The sequence below is a fragment of the Diabrotica virgifera genome, chromosome 1 (assembly GCF_917563875.1).
Source record: "Diabrotica virgifera virgifera chromosome 1, PGI_DIABVI_V3a".
Lineage (NCBI taxonomy): Eukaryota > Metazoa > Arthropoda > Insecta > Coleoptera > Chrysomelidae > Diabrotica > Diabrotica virgifera.
This window is the reverse complement of record NC_065443.1, coordinates 301,298,222-301,307,465: the sequence shown is the minus strand read 5'-3', so window position 1 is coordinate 301,307,465 and position 9,244 is coordinate 301,298,222. Positions and strand designations below refer to the sequence as shown.

The window sequence follows — 9,244 nt, the reverse complement described above, 5'->3', positions numbered from 1 at the left end:
ATTTAATTCAATGTCAAAACTAAGAAAGAGGCGACCTTTGATAAAAAAAAAAAACAAAACGATAGTTCTTCTGAACATACTGCATTTAATGGACGGTACTGAGATTTAATCCCATCCTTTCAGGGTAAATTTTCTAAAAATGATTATAAATATGTACTTCCTTAAATATCTAAAGTGACCCGAATAAACTTGATAAGGAACATTTCTCCTCCGATGTTAATTACTAACACACGATTGCAAACTTTACTTACCTACTTACTTACTACTAGGCGTTACAACCCTTCGTGAGCTTTAGCCGACTAGACAACATGTAACATGCCTTCACTTTTCTCGGTCTTGAGAAATCTCTATCCAATTCTCCATGCCCATAGCTTTCAGATCTGCTATAAAATCTCGCCACCGGAGTGGAGGGCGTCCGCGTGGTCTTCTTCCAGTTGGGACTTCCTCCCATCAGCCTTACTGTTCTTTGGTCAGAACGTCTTCTAAGGTGTTCTGCCCATTGGAGTCTTTTGGACTTTATTTCTTTTATTATGTTGGCGTCTGGGTAAAATTCTTCGAGCTCTTTGTTAGTTCTTATCCTGTATTGTCCTTCTGCTTCAACAAGCGCAGGCCCAAAGATCTTCCTTAGGACTTTTTTTCCCAAACACATAGTCTCTCTTCGTTTGCCTTTGTTATCGTCCATGTTTCGCTTCCATACATCACAACGGTTCGTATTATTGTTTTATGTAGGTATATACTTGTATCTTTGTACCGGGTGTCAAAATAAGAATGGCCCTCGGCCATATCTCAGGAACCGTTTTTAGTACAGATTTGAGAAAAAAATATTTATAACAAACGTTGCCTCGGGAAAAGCCTGGAATTATTTTAATAATTGTAGGTCCACCGCTGGAGGGCGTAATTGAATATTAAAAATTAAAAAATCAAAATTTTGCAAAATTTGCCTAATGAAAGGTCACTGAAAATTCCACCATCGTATTCTTCATAAAATTCTGCACATATTTGATTTCACAAGTTTAAGTCTACATTTGCAAATAAGAGGTGCGGGTGAGTGGGAACCTTCTTATAAAGAATGGCTGTAAGAATGGTTCTGCTAAATCGAATTTTGCATACTTGGTGTTGTATAAAACAGCTCTTTTTCGTCAATGTAAGTGTCTTATTTTCTAAATAGCCTAATAAGTAATATGCCAGCTAGGAGGCGTTATTTAACTATTTTCAGAAATCTAGTTTTCTTTGGAAAATATCAAATACAAGTATGCATTTTTAATCCTATATTACAAAATCAGACCAAATTAGCAACAGAATACCAACACCCGCATGTCGATACCTTTTTTGGATCTCGACATATCTTAAGAAATGTGTAAATTTTAAACATAACTGTCTCTGTCACCGGTAAACGAAATTAAGGAAATGTAGTGTGCTATGGAAAAAACAAATAAACATTTTCCAGATGTAAACGTATATAATTAATTAAAACCACAATAAGACAAACAAACTGTAAAATATATAACAAAGAAATAAAAGCAACTACTTACTTCTTCTTCTTCTTCTTAACCCGGGAGTAGTCACGCTCACTTCTGTAACGTCGATAGTCGCGTGTGAGATTCTATCTCAAAATACGAATTTAAAACAAATTTTTATTTTGTACTATTTTTATCTACTTTTTATATTGAAAATATATATTTCTAACAATTTTATTTAAAAAACCTGTAACGGCCACCTGCCAACAACGGCCACCTGTCCTAACGGCCAGTTTAAAAATTTCCCAAACCAATTATATATGTAGACTACAAAAACTGGCAATACCGTCCACCTTTCTATATCGGCCAATAGTTATTTCATTTTTAGTGGCCGTTACTGACAAATTTTACTGTACATATTACGAAAAAGGATGAAATGTGAGATTCTATCTAACGGCGCGACTACTCGCGGGTTAAAGCTAATTGGCTCTCCCCAAAGCCATAAATTCCACAAAAAGAAGAAGAAGAAAAGAAAATTCGTACGCATTACTACACCCTTCCTCGAGGCACTTACGAAATTTTTTCAAAATTGCAAAATTTTTCATCAAGTTATCGCGAAAAAGGATAAAAATTGAGATTCTATCTCACCGCGCGACTACTCGCGGGTTAACTCAGGCGAGACTCGTTAGTCTCTGGCACTTGTTTCGAGCTTCTGTCAAACTTCGTATAATCCGTGTATATTAAATATTATACATAGATTATACAACATATGACAGAAGCTCGAAACAAATGACAATCGATGAAAAGCCCTATAAAAGCAATTTTAATAAAAGCAATTTGTTGAAAAATTGTTATAAATAAATTGGATGCCAAACAGCTTGTTGACATTCGATTAAAACAACTTTTAAATTGTGGATATAAAATCAACCTTTTTGGACAAAACCACCTGCCTAAATTAATTTAATGAGTTATAACGGTTTTCTTTTTTATAAAAATGAATAAACATTTTTCATTTCGTTACAAAACGAAACCAAAGCCAGAATCTACGGAGAATAGAAGTATAATCCACGGAAATAGAATCCAGAATTTTTAGAAGCCACGGAGGTGTAATCAGAAAAATGGTCCCAATAAGGTTTTTAATTTAATAATACCCCCTCTGTGGCTCAGTGGTAAGAGCGCCTACCTTTGGATCGAAAGGTCCGAATGGTCGTGAGTTCGAATCTAACCAGGGTCAGGAATTTTTCGTTTATTATAAATTAATAAATAAAAATAATTTCTGTCCTTGTGGGATCGGTATACAGGAACTTTTTGATGATACTAGATCCGAACAACCTCCATCCTACATATGTGATGACCACTTACCAATCACATCAGGTGAAGTGGAAAGAGCAATATCACAACTAAAAGATGGCAAAGCTCCTGGACCTGACAAAGCATATGCTGAACTCATAAAACTATTTGACACCGACGGTACTCAACGCCTAACCAACTATTTAACGACATATATTTAAGCGGAGTAATACCAAAAGCATGGTTGAAGTCGACGTTTGTTGCTTTACCAAAGAAAACAAAGTCCGTATCCTGCAGTGATTTCCGAACCATCAGCTTAATGAGCCATATTTTAAAGCTATTTCTAAAAATTATACATCAAAGGATATATAGACTGTGCGAAGAAAAAATCAGCCGAACACAGTTTGGTTTTCGAAATGCAGTGGGTACAAGAGAGGCTCTATTTAGTATACAATTGCTATTTCAACGATGTAGAGACGTGAATTGCGATATTTATGCATGTTTCATTGATTACCATAAAGCGTTCGATACAGTAAAGCACGACAAGCTGATGGAGATATTAACCAATATTGGAATAAACACCTGTGATTTAAGGATTATCAGCAATCTGTACTGGAATCAAACATCATCTATCCGGACAGAGGCAGGAGAATCCGACGATATCAAAATCAAACGTGGGGTCCGTCAGGGATGTATACTATCCCCACTGCTGTTTAACATCTACTCTGAGGAAATCTTTCAAGAAGCATTGGATGATGTTGAAGCCGGAATTAGAATTAACGGAGAATGTATCAATAACATAAGATACGCAGACGACACTGTGGTATTCGCTGACAGTTCTGAAGCCCTACAGGAGTTAATGAGCAGAATCGCAGAAGTCAGTCAGAGATACGGACTTTCACTAAACACTAAGAAAACCAAATGTATGATGATCTCTAAGAATGAACAGCAATTTGGACGAATCAGTGTGAATGGTCAACAAATAGAAAGAGTAAAAACATACACCTACCTTGGTACGAACGTCAATGAAAATTGGGACCATTCTATAGAAATCAAATGTAGGATGGAGAAAGCAAGATCTGCATTTCAAAAAATGGCAAAGTTGTTCAAATGTCATGATTTGTCGATACCCATAAAAGTCAGATTACTACGATGTTATATATATCCTATACTGTTGTACGGAGTTGAGTCGTGGACTCACACAGACGCCACCTGCAAGAAAATTGAGGCTTTTGAGATGTGGCTTTATCGTCGAATCCTGAAGATATCTTATACCGACCACATTACTAATGAGGGTGTTTTGCTGAGAATGAAAAAAGAAAAAGAGCTGTTAATCAAAATAAAAACAGCCAAAATCGAATACCTCGGTCACATCATGAGGAACAGTGAGAGATATGGACTGCTGCAACTGGTCTTGCAGGGAAAAGTAGAGGGAAAGCGAGGACCAGGAAGGCGAAGGATTTCCTGGCTGAGAAATCTACGAACGTGGTTCAACACAACCACTACAAATCTTTTCAGAGCAGCAGTGTGCAAAGTGCAGATTGCCATGATGGTCGCCAACATCCGAAACGGATAGGCACTACAAGAAGAAGAAGTGGGATCGGTACTCACCGGAGGGACCGCAGACGTTCGGATACAATTAGCGTCTCTTTGCAAAGACAATGACGTCAACTTTGTAAAGTAATAAGACACTTACTCAACACACACACACATACTACACATGACACTAGGTACCTAACTGCAAAATTTCAACGTACCTACCATGCCAATGGCCATTAGTTGTCGAGGCATTAGCTAAATAAAAAAAAATTAATAATATTTTATATTTTATTAGATTGAAAATTTTGACTTGTTTCTAGCAGATGCCGCTAAGACACCCATTCCCTTTCGTTAGTTGCAATTCGAGGCTAGTAGGCCTGAATTTATTTTAGTTTGTTCAGAGATAGCTACATAATATGCATTCTCTGATGATAAACTAACAAGTTTTAAAACTTGCTTGCGCTCGTAGCGCTCTCTGAAGGAACCGAACAAATGTAAGACGGCTTTGATTTCGTTTCCCAACAAAAGGGAAACAAAAGGTTTCCTCAGGAACAAAATAGAGAAAAATATAGAAGGTAAAATCGGAGAAGAACAAGCAGGTTTCACAGCAGGGAAATCATGTCTAGATCATATCCATACAATACAACAGACAATAGAGAAAAAAAGAGCTAAGAACAAAGATGTACACATGGCGTTTATAGACCTTAGGAAGGCATACGACACCGTGCCAAGGAAAGAACTGTACAAAGCAATGACTAAAATAGGGATACCACCTAACCTAACAGAAGCAATCAAAAACATGTACAGTGGAAATGAAGTAAATATAAAAATCGGAAACAAGGTAGTTGCTAACTTCAAAACAACAAAAGGATTACTACAGGGATGCCCAACGTCACCGATTCTATTTAAAATATTTTTAGAACACGCACTAACAACTTGGAAGACAAAGTGTAGGGGTATGGGAATACCGATAAGGGACGATTATCTCTACACATTGTGTTTTGCAGACGATCAGGTGGTGATGGCTCAAGATGAAGAGGATATCAGTTACATGGTAAGAAAACTAAAAGAGGAATACAAAAAGGTGGGCCTGGAAATAAATATGAAGAAAACGGAATACTTAGTAATATCGGAAGAAGACGTAAGAAACTTAGAAGTAGAAGAACAAGTTGAAATAAAAGGAACGAAGAATTTTAAATATTTGGGCTTTATAATGTCGAAAAGCGGAACAACAGAAGCAGAAATAAAAAGTAGATTGGGACAAACAAGATCTTGCATCAGACAACTCCATAATGTAATCTGGAATAAAAACATCAAGGGAAAAACAAAAAGAATGATATACCAGACAATAGTAAGAAGCATCATGACATATGCCGCAGAAATTTGGGTCATAAACAAAAAACCCAAAAAAGCATTCTGGCAACCGAAATGGAATACTGGAGAAGATGCTGTGGTCTCACCAGAAGAGACAGAATAACAAATGAGGAGATAAGGAGAAGAATGCAAGTGGAAAAAGATGCCCTGCAATATATAGAGAGAAGACTGAAATGGTACGGCCACGTACGCAGAGCAGAAAACACTTGGATAAACAAGGTTGCAGAATGGAGCCCAAGAGGAACGAGAAGAAGAGGAAGACCTAGAAGATCTTGGAAAAATGAAGTCGACGAAGCCATGTCTAAGAAAGGATTGGAAGACGGAGACTGGGAAGATCGAAAAAAATGGAAGTCCTGGCTAACGGAAGGGAAACGGCATTAGCTGTAGACAACCCTTTATATATATATATATATATATATATATATATATATATACGAAATGAAAATGTTTATTCATTTTTATTTCTATTAGCTTACTCCTATCTGAGTATAAGGTTCTATTTTTCGTTGGAATTTTTCTGCACTGGACAGGTGAGTTGTGAATTGCAAATTGTAGAATTCACTTATGTTCTGTTCCAAGCCAAGCCAAGCGGATGCTCCAGCGCTCGCTTGGCTTGCAAATTTTTAGAAGCCACGGAGGTGTAACCAGAAAACTGGTCCCAATAATGTTTTTAATTTAATATTATTTTACATTTTAATAGATAGAAAACTTTTAAATGAAGTAAAAGTCAGACTTACTCTCAATCTTTAAAGATTGAGAGTAAGTCTGACTTTTACTTCATTTAAAATGAACTCTCACATGCAACCCATTCAAGATTAGAAAACTTTTACTTGGTTTTCAGTAGTAATAACCCAAGGGCATTGATAATTGTTCGAAAAAATTTTATAACAGATTTCGAAAGCTTGTTGCTTGGAAACAGACCGACGTCGTAGGCGGAGGTCTGTTGCCTGTAAGCAACAAGCTTGAGAAAGTTGTTAAAAATTTTTTGAGCATTTATCAATGTTCGAGGGTTATTCGGATAGAAAATTGTTTGCTGGTTATGAAAAAAAATACAGAGCAGAAACAATTTATTTAAATGTGCAATTAACAAAGGAACAATTAGAAAAATTTAATGAAGATCCAGACATGTTAGTTTCTATAACTGATGAAGATGTATTTCCACTACGCATGCTGTTAATAATTTTATTATGATTTTTTCTATTATGATTTTTTCATCTTCCACCGTCCGATTTCCATCTAATTCATATTTTCGATCATTGCAAAAGTCCATAAACGCTTTCCATACAAATTTTTTACTGTAAACAGTATTCTTTGGTATATTTTATTCGATAATTTCATTAATATTCTCATCAGTATTACAACCAAATCGTGACATTTTGAAATATTGAATATTTGAAATGTCAAAATTGAAATGAAACGAAATGTAGGTATCCATAGCTACATGATTGAGTGAAAACAGCCCATGGGATCTGTTTTCAGTATAATGTTGGTTTTATTGGTTGTATTCAATCAGATGACCACAAATTAATTGATTTCATTGGATTTCTAATTGAGCAAAAAATTTTCAGTAGTAATAACCCAAGGACATTGATAATTGTTCGAAAAAATTTTATAACAGATTTCGAAAGCTTGTTGCTTGGAAACAGACCGACGTCGTAGGCGGAGGTCTGTTGCCTGTAAGCAACAAGCTTGAGAAAGTTGTTAAAAATTTTTTGAGCATTTATCAATGTTCGAGGGTTATTCGGATAGAAAATTGTTTGCTGGTTATGAAAAAAAATACAGAGCAGCAACAATTTATTTAAATGTGCAATTAACAAAGGAACAATTAGAAAAATTTAATGAAGATCCAGACATGTTAGTTTCTATAACTGATGAAGATGTATTTCCACTACGCATGCTGTTAATAATTTTATTATGATTTTTTCTATTATGATTTTTTCATCTTCCACCGTCCGATTTCCATCTAATTCATATTTTCGATCATTGCAAAAGTCCATAAACGCTTTCCATACAAATTTTTTACTGTAAACAGTATTCTTTGGTATATTTTATTCGATAATTTCATTAATATTCTCATCAGTATTACAACCAAATCGTGACATTTTGAAATATTGAATATTTGAAATGTCAAAATTGAAATGAAACGAAATGTAGGTATCCATAGCTACATGATTGAGTGAAAACAGCCCATGGGATCTGTTTTCAGTATAATGTTGGTTTTATTGGTTGTATTCAATCAGATGACCACAAATTAATTGATTTCATTGGATTTCTAATTGAGCAAAAAATTTTCAGTAGTAATAACCCAAGGACATTGATAATTGTTCGAAAAAATTTTATAACAGATTTCGAAAGCTTGTTGCTTGGAAACAGACCGACGTCGTAGGCGGAGGTCTGTTGCCTGTAAGCAACAAGCTTGAGAAAGTTGTTAAAAAATTTTTGAGCATTTATCAATGTTCGAGGGTTATTCGGATAGAAAATTTTTTGCTGGTTATGAAAAAAAATACAGAGCAGAAACAATTTATTTAAATGTGCAATTAACAAAGGAACAATTAGAAAAATTTAATGAAGATCCAGACATGTTAGTTTCTATAACTGATGAAGATGTATTTCAAATCGTGACATTTTGAAATATTGAATATTTGAAATGTCAAAATCGAAATGAAACGAAATGTAGGTATCCATAGCTACATGATTGAGTGAAAACAGCCCATGGGATCTGTTTTCAGTATAATGTTGGTTTTATTGGTTGTATTCAATCAGATGACCACAAATTAATTGATTTCATTGGATTTCTAATTGAGCAAAAAATTTTCTGTTTAATTACTTATAGTCCAGCAAATGAAGCATTTTGGCTCGCAATCTTTTCGTCCAGCCTGGATTTACTAGAATATTTTCACTGAAGTTAGGGAATAGTCCAAGGATCATTTTCTATATCATGTCGCTGCACGCTAAAACCTTGGGGGTGGTTGCCACCCCATCTCGGGGGTGGGAATTTTTTATTACATTTTAACCATGTAAATCGATGTAAAAAGTAATCCTAAGAAAAAAATATTTCTTACATTTTCTTCGCAAAAGTAATAATTTTCGAGTTATTCGCGGTTGAAAGTAGCAGTTTTTCGACGAAAAAATCGACTTTTTTAGAAGGTTTTTTGAGAATAACTCGAAAAATATGTATTTAGTCAAAAAAACACTGTAGATACCAAAATTGTATCTATTAGTAGCACAAATGAAATTCTTTTTCTATAATATTTTTACGACCAATACAAACCGAGATACGGCATGTTAAAGGTTAGCTTTTATCGTCAAATACATAATTTGAAATATTCAAAGCCAAATAACGGAAAAACTTTGCATTTTTCGACAAAAACTTAGTTAATATTTTTCCAAGTATGCAATTAGACCTTTAAAAAATAATAAAAAGTTTCTATCATAAAAATTGAGCGACTTATGGTCAAAAAATATAGGTACCTGCTTTTCTCTACGAAAAAATCAGTAAAAACAACCCCCTAACTACCCTCCTAATTAAAAATTGGTCATTACCTTTCTGTAATTCCTTTTATATTTATATTATCAATACACCC

General features: G+C 34.8%; 1 protein-coding gene across 1 annotated transcript in view; it reads left to right on the top strand.

Moving 5' to 3' along the window:
- Window positions 1-9,244, top strand: part of LOC126879182 (serine/threonine-protein phosphatase rdgC) — a 736,378-nt gene that overhangs the window by 89,853 nt on the left and 637,281 nt on the right. The window lies entirely within an intron of this gene.